Source organism: Hypanus sabinus, chromosome 6, assembly GCF_030144855.1.
Source record: "Hypanus sabinus isolate sHypSab1 chromosome 6, sHypSab1.hap1, whole genome shotgun sequence".
NCBI lineage: Eukaryota > Metazoa > Chordata > Chondrichthyes > Myliobatiformes > Dasyatidae > Hypanus > Hypanus sabinus.
This window is the reverse complement of record NC_082711.1, coordinates 18,568,880-18,588,009: the sequence shown is the minus strand read 5'-3', so window position 1 is coordinate 18,588,009 and position 19,130 is coordinate 18,568,880.

Genomic DNA, 19,130 nt, shown 5'->3' with positions numbered 1-19,130 from the left:
GGGTCTCTGCGAGTTGAAGGTGAGTGTGGGAACCGGGTCTCTGCGAGTTTAAAGTGAGTGTGGCAACCGGGTCCCGGTGAGTTTAAAGAGAGTGTGGGAACGGGGTCCCGTTGTGTTTAAAGTGAGTGTGGGAAACGGGTCTCTGTGAGTTTAAAGTGAGTGTGGGAACCGGGTCCCAGTGAGTTTAAAGTGAGTGTGGGAACCGGGTCACAGCTAGTTTAAAGTGAGTGTGGGAACCGGGTCACAGCTAGTTTAAAGTGAGTGTGGGAACCGGCTGCCAGTGAGTTGAAGATGGGTGTGAGAAACGGATCTTTGCGAGTTCAAGGTGAGTGTGGGAACCGGGTCTCTGCGAGTTGAAGGTGAGTGTGCGAACCGGGTCTCTGCGAGTTGAAGGTGAGTGTGGGAACCGGGTCTCTGCGAGTTGAAGGTGAGTGTGGGAACCGGGTCTCTGCGAGTAGAAGGTGAGTGTGCGAACCGGGTCTCTGCGAGTTGAAGGTGAGTGTGGGAACCGGGTCCCTGCGAGTTTATGATCAGTGTGGGAACGGGGACTATGTGAGTTTAAAGTGAGTGTGGGAACCGGGTCTCTGCGAGTTGAAGGTGAGTGTGGGAACCGGGTCTCTGCGAGTTGAAGGTGAGTGTGCGAACCGGGTCTCTGCGAGTTGAAGGTGAGTGTGGGAACCGGGTCCCAGTGAGTTTAAAGTACGTGTGAGAAAAAGGTTCCAGTGAGTTTAGTGTGGGAACAAGGTCCCAGTGAGTTTAAAGTGAGTGTGAGAACCAGGTCCCATTGAGATTAATGTGAGTGTGGACACCAATTCCCAGTGATTTTTAAGTGAGAGTGGACAGCGATTCCCAATGAGTCTAAAGTGAGTGTGCGAACCAGGTCTTCATGAGTTGAAAGTGAGTGTGGGATCTGAATGACTGGAGTGTGAGTGTGAATAAGGAGCTGGTGGTGTACCTGAGGAGGGCTATCGCAATGGTGACCGCTGTTTTCATCCAAGGGGTCAGTGTGGACATGCTGGAGGATTACAAATACCTGGGGATATGAATGGACAATAAACTGGACTGGTCAAAGAACACTGAGGCTGTCTACAAGAAGGGTCAGAGCCGTCTCTATTTCCTGAGGAGACTGAGGTCCTTTAACATCTGCCGAACGATGCTGAGGATGTTCTGCGAGGCTGTGGTGACCAGTGCTATCATGTTTGCTGTTGTGTGCTGGGGCAGCAGGCTGAGGGTAGCAGACACCAACAGAATCAACAAACTCATTCGTAAGGCCAGTGATGTTGTGGGGGTGGAACTGGACTCTCTGACGATGGTGTCTGAAAAGAGGATGCTGTCCAAGTTGCAAGCCATCTTGGACAATGACTCCCATCCACTCCATAATGTACTGGTTAGGCACAGGAGTACATTCAGCCAGAGACTCATTCCACCGAGATGCAACACTGAGCGTCATAGGAAATCATTCCTGCCTGTGGCCATCAAATTTTACAACTCCTTCCTCGGAGTGTCAGATGCCCTAAGCCAATAGGCTGGTCCTGGAGTTATTTCTGCTTGGCATGATTAACATTATAGTTTAATTATTTATGGTTTATATTGATATTTTTCTTCACCATACTTGGTTGGTGCGGCTGTAATTTTCCCTCTGGGTAAAAATTGGGTAAAACGAGTTTCCGTCTGGATCAATAAAGTATGTCTGTCTGTCTGGACCTGGATCCTAGTAGTATAAAGTGAGTGTGGGAACCGGCTGCCAGTGAGTTGAAGATGGGTGTGAGAACCGGGACTCTGTGAGTTTAAGGTGAGTGTGGGAACCGGATCTCTGCGAGTTTACGATGGGTGTGGGAACTGGGTCTCTGCGTGTTGATGATCAGTGTGGGAACCGGGTCCCTGTGAGTATAAAGTGAGTGTGGGAACCGGGTCCCGGTGAGTTTAAAGAGAGTGTGGGAACGGGGTCCCGTTGTGTTTAAAGTGAGTGTGAGAAACGGGTCTCTGTGAGTTTAAAGTGAGTGTGGGAACCGGGTTCCGGTGAGTTTAAAGAGACTGTGGGAACGGGGTCCCGTTGTGTTTAAAGTGAGTGTGGGAAACGGGTCTCTGTGAGTTTAATGTGAGTATGGGAAACGGGTCTCTTTGAGTTTAAAGTGAGTGTGGGAAACGGGTCTCTGTGAGTTTAAAGTGAGTGTGGGAACCGGGTCCCTGTGAGTTTAAAGTGAGTGTGGGAACCGGGTCACAGCTAGTTTAAAGTGAGTGTGGGAACCGGGTCCCAGTGAGTTTAAAGTGAGTGTGAGAACCAGGTCCCAGCGAGTTTCAAGTGAGTGTGAGAACGAGTTATCAGTGAGTTTAAAGTGAGTGTGGGAACCGGGTCCCAGTGAGTTTAAAGTGAGTGTGGGAACCGGGTCCCAGTGAGTTTAAAGTGAGTGTGGGAACCGGGTCACAGCTAGTTTAAAGTGAGTGTAGGAACCGGCTGCCAGTGAGTTGAAGATGGGTGTGGGAACCGGGTCTCTGCGAGTTGAAGGTGAGTGTGCGAACCGGGTCTCTGCGAGTTGAAGGTGATTGTGGGAACCGGGTCTCTGCGAGTTGAAGGTGAGTGTGCGAACCGGGTCTCTGCGAGTTGAAGGTGAGTGTGGGAACCGGGTCCCTGCGAGTTTATGATCAGTGTGGGAACGGGGACTGTGTGAGTTTAAAGTGAGTGTGGGAACCGGGTCGCAGTGAGTTTAAAGTGAGTGTGGGAACCGGGTCGCAGTGAGTTTAAAGTACGTGTGAGAAACAGGTTCCAGTGAGTTTAGTGTGGGAACAAGGTCCCAGTGAGTTCAAGGTGAGTGTGGGAACCGGGTCTCTGCGAGTTGAAGGTGAGTGTGCGAACCGGGTCTCTGCGTGTTGAAGGTGAGTGTGCGAACCGGGTCTCTGCGAGTTGAAGGTGAGTGTGGGAACCGGGTCTCTGCGAGTTGAAGGTGAGTGTGGGAACCGGGTCTCTGCGAGTTGAAGGTGAGTGTGCGAACCGGGTCTCTGCGAGTTGAAGGTGAGTGTGGGAACCGGGTCCCTGCGAGTTTATGATCAGTGTGGGAACGGGGACTATGTGAGTTTAAAGTGAGTGTGGGAACCGGGTCCCAGTGAGTTTAAAGTACGTGTGAGAAACAGGTTCCAGTGAGTTTAGTGTGGGAACAAGGTCCCAGTGAGTTTAAAGTGAGTGTGAGAACCAGGTCCCATTGAGATTAAAGTGAGTGTGGACACCAATTCCCAGTGATTTTTAAGTGAGAGTGGACAGCAATTCCCAATGAGTCTAAAGTGAGTGTGCGAACCAGGTCTTCATGAGTTTAAAGTGAGTGTGGGAACTGGATGACTGGAGTGTGAGTGTGAATAAGGAGCTGGTGGTGTACCTGAGGAGGGCTAACGCACTGCTGACCGCTGTTTTCATCCAAGGGATCGGTGTGGACATGCTGGAGGATTACAAATACCTGGGGATACGAATGGACATTAAACTGGACTGGTCAAAGAACACTGAGGCTGTCTATAGGAAGGGTCAGAGCCGTCTCTATTTCCTGAGGAGACTGAGGTCCTTTAACATCTGCCGAGCGATGCTGAGGATGTTCTACGAGGCTGTGGTGACCAGTGCTATCATGTTTGCTGTGGTGTGCTGGGGCAGCAGGCTGAGTATAGCAGACACCAACAGAATCAACAAACTCATTCGTAAGGCCAGTGATGTTGTGGGGATGGAACTGGACTCTCTGACGGTGGTGTCTGAAAAGAGGATGCTGTCCAAGTTGCATGTCATCTCGGACAATGTCTCCCATCCACTCCATAATGTACTGGTTAGGCACAGGAGTACATTCAGCCAGAGACTCATTCCACCGAGATGCAACACTGAGCGTCATAGGAAATCATTCCTACCTGTGGCCATCAAATTTTACAACTCCTTCCTCGGAGTGTCAGACGCCCTAAGCCAATAGGCTGGTCCTGGACTTATTTCTGCTTGGCATGATTAACATTATAGTTTAATTATTTATGGTTTATATTGATATTTTTCTTCACCATACTTGGTTGGTGCGGCTGTAATTTTCCCTCTGGGTAAAAATTGGGTAAAACGAGTTTCCGTCTGGATCAATAAAGTATGTCTGTCTGTCTGGACCTGGATCCTAGTAGTATAAAGTGAGTGTGGGAACCGGCTGCCAGTGAGTTGAAGATGGGTGTGAGAACCGGGACTCTGTGAGTTTAAGGTGAGTGTGGGAACCGGATCTCTGCGAGTTTACGATGGGTGTGGGAACTGGGTCTCTGCGTGTTGATGATCAGTGTGGGAACCGGGTCCCTGTGAGTATAAAGTGAGTGTGGGAACCGGGTCCCGGTGAGTTTAAAGAGAGTGTGGGAACGGGGTCCCGTTGTGTTTAAAGTGAGTGTGAGAAACGGGTCTCTGTGAGTTTAAAGTGAGTGTGGGAACCGGGTTCCGGTGAGTTTAAAGAGACTGTGGGAACGGGGTCCCGTTGTGTTTAAAGTGAGTGTGGGAAACGGGTCTCTGTGAGTTTAAAGTGAGTGTGGGAACCAGGTCCCAGCGAGTTTCAAGTGAGTGTGGGAACCGGGTCTCTGCGAGTTTAAGGTGAGTGTGGGAACCGGGTCTCTGCGAGTTTACGATGGGTGAGGGAACCGGATTTCTGCGAGTTTATGATCAGTGTGGGAACCGGGTCACTGTGAGTTTAAAGTGAGTGTGGGAACCGGATCCCTGTGAGTTTAAAATGTGTGTGGGAACCGAGTCCCAGTGAGTTTAAAGTGAGTGTGGAATTTGGTCCCAGTGAGTGTGAGAACCAGGTCCCAGTGAGTTTAATGTGAGTGAGTACAACAATTCCCAGTGAGTTTAATTTGAGTGTGGACACCAATTCCCAGCGAGTTTAACGTGAGTGTGGAACCAGGTCCCAGTGAGTTTAAAGTGAGTGTGTGTACTAGGTCCCAGTGAGTTTAAAGTGCGTGTGAGGACCAGGTCCCAGTGAGTTTAAAGTGAGTGTGTGTACTAGGTCCCAGTGAGTTTAAAGTGCGTGTGAGGACCAGGTCCTAGTGAGTTTAAAGATAGTGTGGTAACCAATTCCTAGTGAGTTTAGAGTGAGTGTGAGGACCAGGTCCCAGTGAGTTTAAAGTCAGTGTGGGCACCAATTCCCAGTGAGTTTAAAGTGAGAGTGAGGACCAGGTCCCAATGAGTTTAAAGTGAGCGTGGACACCAATCACCAGTGAAATTAATGTAAGTGTGAGAACCAGGTCACAATGATTTTACAGTGAATGTGGGAACGGGGACTATGTGAGTTTAAAGTGAGGGTGTGAACCAGTTCCCAGTGAGTTTAAAGTGAGTGTGAGAACGAGGTCCCATTGAGTTTAAAGTGAGTGTGGACACCAATTCCCAGTGATTTTTAAGTGAGAGTGGACAGCAATTCCCAGTGAGTCTAAAGTGAGTGTGGACAGCAATTCCCAATGAGTCTAAAGTCAGTGTGCGAACCAGGTCTTCATGAGTTTAAAGTGAGTGTGGAGCTGGATGACTGGAGTGTGAGTGTGAATAAGGAGCTGGTGGTGTACCTGAGGAGGGCTAACGCACTGCTGACCGCTGTTTTCATCCAAGGGGTCAGTGTGGACATGGTGGAGGATTACAAATACCTGGGGATACGAATGGACAATAAACTGGACTGGTCAAAGAGCACTGAGGCTGTCTATAGGAAGGGTCAGAGCCGTCTCTATTTCCTGAGGAGACTGAGGTCCTTTAACATCTGCCGAACGATGCTGAGGATGTTCTACGAGGCTGTGGTGACCAGTGCTATCATGTTTGCTGTGGTGTGCTGGGACAGCAGGCTGAGGGTAGCAGACACCTACAGAATCAACAAACTCATTTGCAAGGCCAGTGATGTTGTGGGGGTGGAACTGGACTCTCTGACGGTGGTGCCTGAAAAGAGGATGCTGTCCAAGTTGCATGACATCTCGGACAATGTCTCCCATCCACTCCATAATGTACTGGTTAGGCACAGGAGTACATTCAGCCAGAGACTCATTCCACCGAGATGCAACACTGAGCATCATAGGAAATCATTCCTACCTGTGGCCATCAAATTTTACAACTCCTTCCTCGGAGTGTCAGACGCCCTAAGCCAATAGGCTGGTCCTGGAGTTATTTCTGCTTGGCATGATTAACATTATAGTTTAATTATTTATGGTTTATATTGATATTTTTCTTCACCATACCTGGTTGGTGCGGCTGTAATTTTCCCTCTGGGTAAAAATGGGGTAAAACCAATTTCCGTCTGGATCAATAAAGTATGTCTGTCTGTCTGGACCTGCATCCCAGTAGTTTAAAGTGAGTGTGGGAACCGGCTGCCAGTGAGTTTAAGATGGGTGTGAGAACCGGGTCTCTGTGAGTTTACAATGAGAGTGGGAACCGGGTCTCTGCGAGTTTAAGGGGAGTGTGGGAACCGGATCTCTGTGAGTTTACGATGGGTGTGGGAACCGGGTCTCTGCGAGTTTAAGATGAGTGTGGGAACTGGGTCTCTGCGTGTTTATGATCAGTGTGGGACCCATGTCTCTGTGAGTATAAAGTGAGTGTGGGAACCGGGTCCCGGTGAGTTTAAAGAGAGTGTGCGAACCGGGTCCCGTTGTGTTTAAAGTGAGTGTGGGAAACGGGTCTCTGTGAGTTTAATGTGAGTGTGGGAACCGGGTCCCGGTGAGTTTAAAGAGAGTGTGGGAACGGGGTCCCGTTGTGTTTAAAGTGAGTGTGGGAAACGGGTCTCTGTGAGTTTAAAGTGAGTGTGGGAACCGGGTCCCAGTGAGTTTAAAGTGAGTGTGGGAACCGGGTCACAGCTAGTTTAAAGTGAGTGTGGGAACCGGGTCCCAGTGAGTTTAAAGTGAGTGTGAGAACCAGGTCCCAGCGAGTTTCAAGTGAGTGTGAGAACGAGTTATCAGTGAGTTTAAAGTGAGTGTGGGAACCGGGTCCCAGTGAGTTTAAAGTGAGTGTGGGAACCGGGTCCCAGTGAGTTTAAAGTGAGTGTGGGAACCGGGTCACAGCTAGTTTAAAGTGAGTGTGGGAACCGGGTCCCAGTGAGTTTAAAGTGAGTGTGAGAACCAGGTCCCAGCGAGTTTCAAGTGAGTGTGAGAACGAGTTATCAGTGAGTTTAAAGTGAGTGTGGGAACCGGGTCCCAGCGAGTTTCAAGTGAGTGTGGGAACCGGGTCTCTTCGAGTTGAAGGTGAGTGTGGGAACCGGGTCTCTGCGAGTTTATGATCAGTGTGGGAACCGAGTCCCAGTGAGTTTAAAGTGAGTGTGGAATTTGGTCCCAGTGAGTGTGAGAACCAGGTCCCAGTGAGTTTAATGTGAGTGTGTACAACAATTCCCAGTGAGTTTAATTTGATTGTGGACACCAGTTCCCAGTGAGTTTAAAGCGCGTGGGTGTACTAGGTCCCAGTGAGTTTAAAGTGCGTGTGAGGACCAGGTCCTATTGAGTTTAAGGATAGTATGGTAACCAATTCCCAGTGAGTTTAAAGTGAGAGTGAGGACCAGGTCCCAATGAGTTTAAAGTGAGCGTGGACACCAATCACCAGTGAAATTAATGTAAGTGTGAGAACCAGGTCACAATGATTTTACAGTGAATGTGAGAACGGGGACTATGTGAGTTTAAAGTGAGTGTGGGAACCGGGTCCCAGTGAGTTTAAAGTACGTGTGAGAAACAGGTTCCAGTGAGTTTAGTGTGGGAACAAGGTCCCAGTGAGTTTAAAGTTAGGGTGTGAACCAGTTCCCAGTGAGTTTAAAGTGAGAGTGGACACCAATTCCCAGTGATTTTTAAGTGAGAGTGGACAGCAATTCCCAGTGAGTCTAAAGTGAGTGTGGGAACCAGGTCTTCATGAGTTGAAAGTGAGTGTGGGAACTGGATGACTGGTGTGTGAGTGTGAATAAGGAGCTGGTGGTGTACCTGAGGAGGGCTAACGCACTGCTGACCGCTGTTTTCATCCAAGGGGTCAGTGTGGACATGCTGGAGGATTATAAATACCTGGGGATACGAATGGACATCAAACTGGACTGGTCAAAGAACAGTGAGGCTGTCTATAAGAAGGGTCAGAGCCGTCTCTATTTCCTGAGGAGACCGAGGTCCTTTAACATCTGCCAGACGATGCTGAGGATGTTCTACGAGGCTGTGGTGACCAGTGCTATCATGTTTGCTGTTGTGTGCTGGGGCAGCAGGCTGAGGGTAGCAGATACCAACAGAATGAACAAACTCATTCGTAAGGCCAGTGATGTTGTGGGGGTGGAACTGGACTCTCTGACGGTGGTGTCTGAAAAGAGGATACTGTCCACGTTGCAAGCCATCTTGGACAATGTCTCCCATCCACTCCATAATGTACTGGTTAGGCACAGGAGTACATTCAGCCAGAGACCCATTCCACCGAGATGCAACACTGAGCGTCATAGGAAATCATTCCTACCTGTGGCCATCAAACTTTACAACTCCTTCCTCGGACTGTCAGACGCCCTAAGCCAATAGGCTGGTCCTGGAGTTATTTCTGCTTGGCATGATTAACATGATTAATTATTTATGGTTTATATTGATATTTTTCTTCACCATACTTGGTTGGTGCGGCTATAATTTTCCCTCTGGGTAACAATGGGTAAAACCAATTTCCGTCTGGATCAATAAAGTATGTCTGTCTGTCTGGACCTGGATCCCAGTAGTTTAAAGTAAGTGTGGGAACCGGCTGCCAGTGAGTTGAAGATGGGTGTGAGAAACGGGTCTTTGCGAGTTGAAGGTGAGTGTGGGAACCGGGTCTCTGCGAGTTGAAGGTGAGTGTGCGAACCGGGTCTCTGAGAGTTGAAGGTGAGTGTGTGAACCGGGTCTCTGCGAGTTGAAGGTGAGTGTGGGAACCGGGTCTCTGCGAGTTGAAGGTGAGTGTGGGAACCGGGTCTCTGCGAGTTGAAGGTGAGTGTGGGAACCGGGTCTCTGCGAGTTGAAGGTGAGTGTGGGAACCCGGTCTCTGCGAGTTGAAGGTGAGTGTGGGAACCGGGACTATGTGAGTTTAAAGTGAGTGTGTGAACCGGGTCCCAGTGAGTTTAAAGTACGTGTGAGAAACAGGTTCCAGTGAGTTTAGTGTGGGAACAAGGTTCCAGTGAGTTTAAAGTGAGTGTGAGTACCAGGTCCCATTGAGATTAAAGTGAATGTGGACACCAATTCCCAGTGATTTTTAAGTGAGAGTGGACAGCGATTCCCAATGAGTCTAAAGTGAGTGTGGAATTTGGTCCCAGTGAGTGTGAGAACCAGGTCCCAGTGAGTTTAATGTGAGTGTGTACAACAATTCCCAGTGAGTTTAATTTGATTGTGGACACCAATTCCCAGTGAGTTTAAAGTGCGTGGGTGTACTAGGTCCCAGTGAATTTAAAGTGCGTCTGAGGACCAGGTCCTAGTGAGTTTAAAGATAGTGTGGTAACCAATTCCCACTGAGTTTAAAGTGCGTGTGAGGACCAGGTCCCTGTGAGTTTAAAGTGAGTGTGGACACCAATTCCCAGTGAGTTTAAAGTGAGAGTGAGGACCAGGTCCCGATGAGTTTAAAGTGAGTGTGGACACCAATCACCAGTGAAATTAATGTAAGTGTGAGTTACAATGATTTTACAGTGAATGTGGGAACGGGGACTATGTGAGTTTAAAGTGAGTGTGGGAACAAGGTCCCAGTGAGCTTAAAGTGAGAGTGGACACCAATTCCCAGTGATTTTTAAGTGAGAGTGGACAGCAATTCCCAGTGAGTCTAAAGTGAGTGTGCGAACCAGGTCTTCATGAGTTTAAAGTGAGTGTGGGAACTGGATGACTGAGTGTGAGTGTGAATAAGGAGCTGGTGGTGTACCTGAGGAGGGCTAACGCACTGCTGACCGCTGTTTTCATCCAAGGGGTCAGTGTGGACATGCTGGAGGATTACAAATACCTGGGGATACGAATGGACATTAAACTGGACTGGTCAAAGAACTCTGAGGCTGTCTATAGGAAGGGTCAGAGCCGTCTCTATTTCCTGAGGAGACTGAGGTCCTTTAACATCTGCCGAACGATGCTGAGGATGTTCTACGAGGCTGTGGTGACCAGTGCTATCATGTTTGCTGTGGTGTGCTGGGGCAGCAGGCTGAGGGTAGCAGACACCTACAGAATCAACAAACTCATTCGAAAGGCCACTGATGTTGTGGGGGAGGAACTCGACTCTCTGACAGTGGTGAAAGAGGATGCTGTCCAAGTTGCATGCCATCTTGGACAATGTCTCCCATCCACTCCATAATGTACTGGTTAGTCACAGGAGTACATTCAGCCTGAGACTCATTCCACCGAGATGTAACACTGAGCGTCATAGGACTTCATTCCTACCTGTGGCCATCAAACTTTACAACTCATCCCTCGGAGTGTCAGACACCCTGATCCAATAGGCTGGTCCAGGACTTATTTCCACTTGACATGATTAACTTATTATTATTTAACTATTTATGGTTTTATATTGCTATATTTCTTCACTATACTTGGTTGGTGCGGCTGTAACGAAAACGAATTTCGCTGAGGATCAATAAAGTATGCCTGTCTGTCTGGAACTGGATCCCTGTAGTTTAAAGTGAGTGTGGGAACCGGGTGCCAGTGACTTTAAGATGGGTGTGAGAACCGGGTCTCAGTGAGTTTAAGATGGGTGTGGGAACAGGGTCTCTGCAATTTTAAGATGGTTGTGGGAACCGGGTCTCTGCGAGTTTATGATGGGTGTGGGAACCGGGTCTCTGTGAGTTTAAAGTGAGTGTGGGAACCGGGTCTCTGTGACTTTAAGATGGGTGTGAGAACCGGGTCTCAGTGAGTTTAAGATGGGTGTGGGAACCGGGTCTCTGCGAGTTTATGATGGGTGTGGGAACCGGGTCTCTGTGAGTTTAAAGTGAGTGTGGGAACCGGGTCCCAGTGAGTTTAAAGTGAGTGTGGGAACCGGGTCCCAGTGAGTTTAAAGATAGTGTGGTAACCAATTCCCAGTGAGTTTAAAGTGAGTGGGTGTACTAGGTCCCAGTGAGTTTAAAGTGCGTGTGAGGACCAGGTCCTAGTGAGTTTAAAGATAGTGTGGTAACCAATTCCAAGTGAGTTTAAAGTGAGTGTTAGAACCAGGTCCCCGTGAGTTTAAAGTGTGTGTGGACAGCAGTTCTCAGTGAGTTTGAGAACCAGGTCCCAGTGAGTTGAAAGTGAGTGTGGGAACTGGATGACTGGAGTGTGAGTGTGAATAAGGAGCTGGTGGTGTACCTGAGGAGGGCTATCGCAATGGTGACCCCTGTTTTCATCCAAGTGGTCAGTGTGGACATGCTGGAGGATTACAAATACCTGGGGATACGAATGGACATTAAACTGGACTGGGCAAAGAACACTGAGGCTGTCTATAAGAAGAGTCAGAGCCGTCTCTATTTCCTGAGGAGACCGAGGTCCTTTAACATCTGCCGAACGATGCTGAGGATGTTCTACGAGGCTGTGGTGACCAGTGCTATCATGTTTGCTGTTGTGTGCTGGGGCAGCAGGCTGAGTGTAGCAGATACCAACAGAATCAACAAACTCATTCGAAGGCCAGTGATGTTGTGGGGGTGGAACTGGACTCTCTGACGGTGGTGTCTGAAAAGAGGATGCTGTCCAAGTTGCAAGCCATCTTGGACAATGTCTCCCATCCACTCCATAATGTACTGGTTAGGCACAGGAGTACATTCAGCCAGAGACCCATTCCACCGAGATGCAACACTGAGCGTCATAGGAAATCATTTCTGCCTGTGGCCATCAAATTTTACAACTCCTTCCTCGGAGTGTCAGATGCCCTGAGCCAATAGGCTGGTCCTGGAGTTATTTCTGCTTGGCATGATTAACATTATAGTTTAATTATTTATGGTTTATATTGATATTTTTCTTCACCATACTTGGTTGGTGCGGCTATAATTTTCCCTCTGGGTAAAAATGGGTAAAACCAATTTCCGTCTGGATCAATAAAGTATGTCTGTCTGTCTGGACCTGGATCCCAGTAGTTTAAAGTGAGTGTGGGAACCGGGTGCCAGTGAGTTGAAGATGGGTGTGAGAAACGGGTCTTTGCGAGTTGAAGGTGAGTGTGCGAACCGGGTCTCTGCGAGTTGAAGGTGAGTGTGTGAACCGGGTCTGTGCGAGTTGAAGGTGAGTGTGGGAACCGGGTCTGTGCGAGTTGAAAGTGAGTGTGTGAACCGGGTCTGTGCGAGTTTAAAGTACGTGTGAGAAACAGGTTCCAGTGAGTTTAGTGTGGGAACAAGGTCCCAGTGAGTTTAAAGTGAGTGTGAGAACCAGGTCCCTTTGAGATTAAAGTGAGTGTGGACACCAATTCCCAGTGATTTTTAAGTGAGAGTGGACAGCAATTCCCAGTGAGTCTAAAGTGAGTGTGCGAACCAGGTCTTCATGAGTTTAAAGTGAGTGTGGGAACTGAATGACTGGTGTGTGAGTATGAATAAGGAGCTGGTGGTGTACCTGAGGAGGGCTATCGCAATGGTGACACCTGTTTCCATCCAAGGGGTCAGTCTGGACATGCTGGAGGATTACAAATACCTGGGGATATGAATGGACATTAAACTGGACTGGTCAAAGAACTCTGAGGCTGTCTATAAGAAGGGTCAGAACCGTCTCTACTTCCTGAGGAGACTGAGGTCCTTTAACATCTGCCGAACGATGCTGAGGATGTTCTACGAGTCTGTGGTGGCCAGTGCTATCATGTTTGCTGTGGTGTGCTGGGGCAGCAGTCTGAGGGTAGCAGACACCTACAGAATCAACAAACTCATTCGAAAGGCCACTGATGTTGTGGGGGAGGAACTCGACTCTCTGGCAGTGGTGAAAGAGGATGCTGTCCAAGTTGCATGCCATCTTGGACAATGTCTCCCATCCACTCCATAATGTACTGGGTAGGCACAGGAGCACATTCAGCCTGAGACTCATTCCACCGAGATGTAACACTGAGCGTCATAGGACTTCATTCCTACCTGTGGCCATCAAACTTTACAACTCATCCCTCGGACTGTCAGACACCCTGAGCCAATAGGCTGGTCCAGGACTTATTTCCACTTGGCATGATTAACTTATTATTATTTAACTATTTATGGTTTTATATTGCTGTATTTCTTCACTATACCTGGTTGGTGCGGCTGTAACGAAAACGAATTTCGCTGAGGATCAATAAAGTATGCCTGTCTGTCTGGAAGTGGATCCCTGTAGTTTAAGATGGGTGTGGGAACAGGGTCTCTGCAATTTTAAGATGAGTGTGGGAACCGGGTCTCTGCGAGTTTAAGATGAGTGTGGGAACTGGGTCTCTGCGAGTTTATGATGGGTGTGGGAACCGGGTCCCAGTGAGTTTAAAGTGAGTGTGGGAACCGGGTCCCAGTGAGTTTAAAGTGAGTGTGTGAACTATGTCCCAGTGAGTTTAAAGTGCGTGTGAGGACCAGGTCCTACTGAGTTTAAAGCTAGTGTGGTAACCAATTCCCAGTGAGTTTAAAGTGAGTGGGTATACTAGGTCCCAGTGAGTTTAAAGTGAGTGTGCGAACCAGGTCCTAGAGAGTTTAAAGTGAGTGTGGGAACTGGATGACTGGAGTGTGAGTGTGAATAAGGGGCTTGTGGTGTACCTGAGGAGGGCTATCACAATGGTGACCCCTGTTTTCATCCAAGGGGTCAGTCTGGACATGCTGGAGGATTACAACTACCTGGGGATACGAGTGGACATTAAATTGGACTGGGCAAAGAACACTGAGGCTGTCTACAAGAAGGGTCAGAGCCGTCTCTATTTCCTGAGGAGACTGAGGTCCTTTAACATCTGCCGAACGATGCTGAGGATGTTCTACGAGGCTGTGGTGGCCAGTGCTATCATGTTTGCTGTGGTGTGCTGGGGCAGCAGGCTGATACCAACAGAATCAACAAACTCATTCGAAAGGCCACTGATGTTGTGGGGATGGAACTGGACTCTCTGATGGTGGTGTCTGAAAAGAGGATGCTGTCCAAGTTGCATGCCATCTTGGACAATGTCTCCCATCCACTCCATAATGTACTGGTTAGGCACAGGGGTACATTCAGCCAGAGACTCATTCCACCGAGATGCAACACTGAGCGTCATAGGAAATCATTCCTGCCTATGGCCATCAAACTTTAAAACTCCTCCCTCCCAATAGGCTGGTCCTGGAATTATTTCTGCTTGGCATGATTAACATTATAGTTTAATTATTTATGGTTTATATTGATATTTTTCTTCACCATACTTGGTTGGTGCGGCTGTAATTTTCCCTCTGGGTAAAAATGGGGTAAAACCAATTTCCCTCTGGATCAATAAAGTATGTCTGTCTGTCTGGACCTGGATCCTGTAGTTTAAAGTGAGTGTGGGAACCGGGTGCCAGTGAGTTTAAGATGGGTGTGAGAACCGGGTCTCAGTGAGTTTAAGATGCGTGTGGGAACTGGGTCTCTGTGAATTTAAGATCAGTGTGGGAACCAGGTCTCTGTGAGTTTAAGATGCGTGTGGGAACCGGGTCTCTGTGAGTTTAAGAAGCGTGTGGTAACCGGGTCTCTGTGAGTTTAAGATCAGTGTGGGAACCGGGTCTCTGTGAGTTTAAGATCAGTGTGGGAACCGGGTCTCTGTGATTTTAAGATCAGTGTGGGATCTGGGTCTCTGTGTGTTTAAGATTGGTGTGGGAACCGGGTCTCTGCACGTTTAAGATTGGTGTGGGAACCGGGTCTCTGCAAGTTTAAGATCAGTGTGGGAACCGGGTCTCTGTGAGTTGAAGATCAGTGTGGGAACTGGGTCTCTGTGATTTTAAGATCAGTGTGGGAACCGGGTCTCTGTGTGTTTAAGATCAGTGTGGGAACTGGGTCTCTGTGATTTTAAGATCAGTGTGGGAACCGGGATTTGTGAGTTTAAGATCAATATGGGAACCAGGTCTCTGTGAGTTTAAGATGAGTGTGGGAACCGGGTCTCTGTGAGTTTAAGATGAGTGTGCGAACCGGGTCTCTGTGAGTTTAAGATCAGCGTGGTAACTGGGTCTCTGTGACTGTAAGATGAGTGTAGGAACAGGGTCTTTGTGAGATAAGATCAGTGTGGGAAACGGGTGTCTGTGAGTTTAAGATGGGTGTGGGAACCGGGTCTCTGCGAGTTTAAGATCAGTGTGGGAACCGGGTTTCTTTGAGTTTAAGATGGTTGTGCGATCCAGGTCTCTGTGAGTTTAAGATGGGTGTGGGAACCAGGTCTCTGTGAGTTTAAGATTGGTGTGGGAACCGGGCCTCTGTGAGTTTAAGATCAGTGTGGGATCTGGGTTTCTGTGAGTTTAAGATCAGTATGTGAGCCGGGTTTCTGTGAGTTTAAGATCAGTGTGGGTACCGGGTCTATATATGTTTAAGATCAGTGTGGGAACCGCGTCTCTGTGAGTTTAAGATCAGTGTGGGAACTGGGTCTCTGTGAGTTTAAGATGGGTGTGGGAACTGGGTCTCTGTGAGTTTAAGATCAGTGTGGGATCTTGGTCTCTGTAAGTTTAAGATCAGTGTGGGAACTGGGTCTCTGTTGTTTTAAGATCAGTGTGGGAACCCGGTTTCTGTGAGTTTAAGATTAGTGTGGGAACCGGGTTTCTGTGAGTTTAAGATCAGTGTGGGAACCAGCTCTCTGTGAGTTTAAGATCAGTGTGGGAACCGGGTCTCTGTGAGTTTAAGATCAGTGTAGGAACCAGGTCTCTGCGAGTTTAAGATGAGTGTGGGAACCAGGTCTCTGTGAGTTTAAGATGAGTGTGGGAACTGGGTCTCTGTCATTTTAAGATCAGTGCGGGAACCGGGTCTCTGTAAGTTTCAGATCAGCGTGGTAACTGGGTCTCTGTGACTTTAAGATGGATGTAGGAACCGGATCTTTGTGAGATAAGATCAGTGTGGGAAACGGGTGTCTGCGAGTTTAAGATCAGCGTGGTAACTGGGTCTCTGTGAGTTTAAGATGGGTGTGGGAACCGTGTCTCTGCGAGTTTAAGATCAGCGTGGTAACTGGGTCTCTGTGAGTTTAAGATGGGTGTGGGAACTGTGTCTCTGCGAGTTTAAAATCAGTGTGGGAACCGGGTCTCTGCGAGTTTAAGATCAGTGTGGGAACTGGGTCTCTGCGAGTTTAAGATCAGCGTGGTAACTGGGTCTCTGTGAGTTTAAGATTGGTGTGGGAACCGGGTCTCTATATGTTTAAGATCAGTGTTGGAACCGGGTTTCTGTAAGTTTAAGATCAGTGTGGGAACCAGGTTTCTGTGAGTTTAAGATCAGTGTGGGATCCAGGTCTCAGTGAGTTTAAGATGGGTGTGGGAACCGGGTCTCTGTGAGTTTAAGATTGGTGTGGGAACCGGGTCTCTGTGAGTTTAAGATTGGTGTGGGAACCGGGTCTCTATATGTTTAAGATCAGTGTTGGAACCGGGTTTCTGTAAGTTTAAGATCAGTGTGGGAACCAGGTTTCTGTGAGTTTAAGATCAGTGTGGGAACCGGGTCTCTGCGAGTTTAAGATCAGTGTGGGATCTGGGTTTCTGTGAGTTTAAGATCAGTGTGGGAACCAGGTCTCTGCGAGTTTTAGATCAGTGTGGGAACCGGGTTTCTTTGAGTTTAAGATGGTTGTGCGATCCAGGTCTCTGTGAGTTTAAGATGGGTGTGGGAACCAGGTCTCTGTGAGTTTAAGATTGGTGTGGGAACCGGGCCTCTGTGAGTTTAAGATCAGTGTGGGATCTGGGTTTCTGTGAGTTTAAGATCAGTATGTGAGCCGGGTTTCTGTGAGTTTAAGATCAGTGTGGGTACCGGGTCTATATATGTTTAAGATCAGTGTTGGAACCGGGTTTCTGTAAGTTTAAGATCAGTGTGGGAACTGGGTCTCTGTTGTTTTAAGATCAGTGTGGGAACCCGGTTTCTGTGAGTTTAAGATCAGTGTGGGAACCGGGTTTCTGTGAGTTTAAGATCAGTGTGGGAACCGGGTCTCTGTGAGTTTAAGATCAGTGTAGGAACCAGGTCTCTGCGAGTTTAAGATGAGTGTGGGAACCAGGTCTCTGTGAGTTTAAGATGAGTGTGGGAACTGGGTCTCTGTCATTTTAAGATCAGTGCGGGAACCGGGTCTCTGTAAGTTTCAGATCAGCGTGGTAACTGGGTCTCTGTGACTTTAAGATGGATGTAGGAACCGGGTCTTTGTGAGATAAGATCAGTGTGGGAAACGGGTGTCTGTGAGTTTAAGATCAGCGTGGTAACTGGGTCTCTGTGAGTTTAAGATGGGTGTGGGAACCGTGTCTCTGCGAGTTTAAGATCAGTGTGGGAACCGGGTCTCTGCGAGTTTAAGATCAGCGTGGTAACTGGGTCTCTGTGAGTTTAAGATGGGTGTGGGAACCGTGTCTCTGCGAGTTTAAGATCAGCGTGGTAACTGGGTCTCTGTGAGTTTAAGATGGGTGTGGGAACTGTGTCTCTGCGAGTTTAAAATCAGTGTGGGAACCGGGTCTCTGCGAGTTTAAGATCAGCGTGGTAACTGGGTCTCTGTGAGTTTAAGATTGGTGTGGGAACCGGGTCTCTATATGTTTAAGATCAGTGTTGGAACCGGGTTTCTGTAAGTTTAAGATCAGTGTGGGAACCAGGTTTCTGTGAGTTTAAGATCAGTGTGGGAACCGGGTCTCTATATGTTTAAGATCAGTGTTGGAACCGGGTTTCTGTAAGTTTAAGATCAGTGTGGGAACCAGGTTTCTGTGAGTTTAAGATCATGGTGGGAACCGGGTCTCTGCGAGTTTAAGATCAGTGTGGGATCTGGGTTTCTGTGAGTTTAAGATCAGTGTGGGAACCAGGTCTCTGCGAGTTTAAGATCAGTGTCGGATCTGGGTTTCTGTGAGTTTAAGATCAGTGTGGGAACCTGCTCTCTATGAGTTTAAGATCAGTGTGGGAACTGGGTCTCTGTGAGTTTAAGATGGGTGTGGGAACCGTGTCTCTGCGAGTTTAAGATCAGCGAGGTAACTGGGTCTCTGTGAGTTTAAGATGGGTGTGGAAACTGTGTCTCTGCGAGTTTAAAATCAGTGTGGGAACCGGGTCTCTGCGAGTTTAAGATCAGTGTGGGAACTGGGTCTCTGCGAGTTTAAGATCAGCGTGGTAACTGGGTCTCTGTGAGTTTAAGATTGCTGTGGGAACCGGGTCTCTATATGTTTAAGATCAGTGTTGGAACCGGGTTTCTGTAAGTTTAAGATCAGTGTGGGAACCAGGTTTCTGTGAGTTTAAGATCAGTGTGGGATCCAGGTCTCAGTGACTTTAAGATGGGTGTGGGAACCGGGTCTCTGTGAGTTTAAGATTGCTGTGGGAACCGGGTCTCTGTGAGTTTAAGATTGGTGTGGGAACCGGGTCTCTATATGTTTAAGATCAGTGTTGGAACCGGGTTTCTGTAAGTTTAAGATCAGTGTGGGAACCAGGTTTCTGTGAGTTTAAGATCAGTGTGGGAACCGGGTCTCTGCGAGTTTAAGATCAGTGTGGGATCTGGGTTTCTGTGAGTTTAAGATCAGTGTGGGAACCAGGTCTCTGCGAGTTTTAGATCAGTGTGGGAACCGGGTTTCTTTGAGTTTAAGATGGTTGTGCGATCCAGGTCTCTGTGAGTTTAAGATGGGTGTGGGAACCAGGTCTCTGTGAGTTTAAGATTGGTGTGGGAACCGGGCCTCTGTGAGTTTAAGATCAGTGTTGGAACCGGGTTTCTGTAAGTTTAAGATCAGTGTGGGAACCAGGTTTCTGTGAGTTTAAGATCAGTGTGGAATCCAGGTCTCAGTGACTTTAAGATGGGTGTGGGAACCGGGTCTCTGTGAGTTTAAGATTGCTGTGGGAACCGGGTCTCTGTGAGTTTAAGATTGGTGTGGGAACCGGGTCTCTATATGTTTAAGATCAGTGTTGGAACCGGGTTTCTGTAAGTTTAAGATCAGTGTGGGAACCAGGTTTCTGTGAGTTTAAGATCAGTGTGGGAACCGGGTTTCTGCGAGTTTAAGATCAGTGTGGGATCTGGGTTTCTGTGAGTTTAAGATCAGTGTGGGAACCAGGTCTCTGCGAGTTTTAGATCAGTGTGGGAACCGGGTTTCTTTGAGTTTAAGATGGTTGTGCGATCCAGGTCTCTGTGAGTTTAAGATGGGTGTGGGAACCAGGTCTCTGTGAGTTTA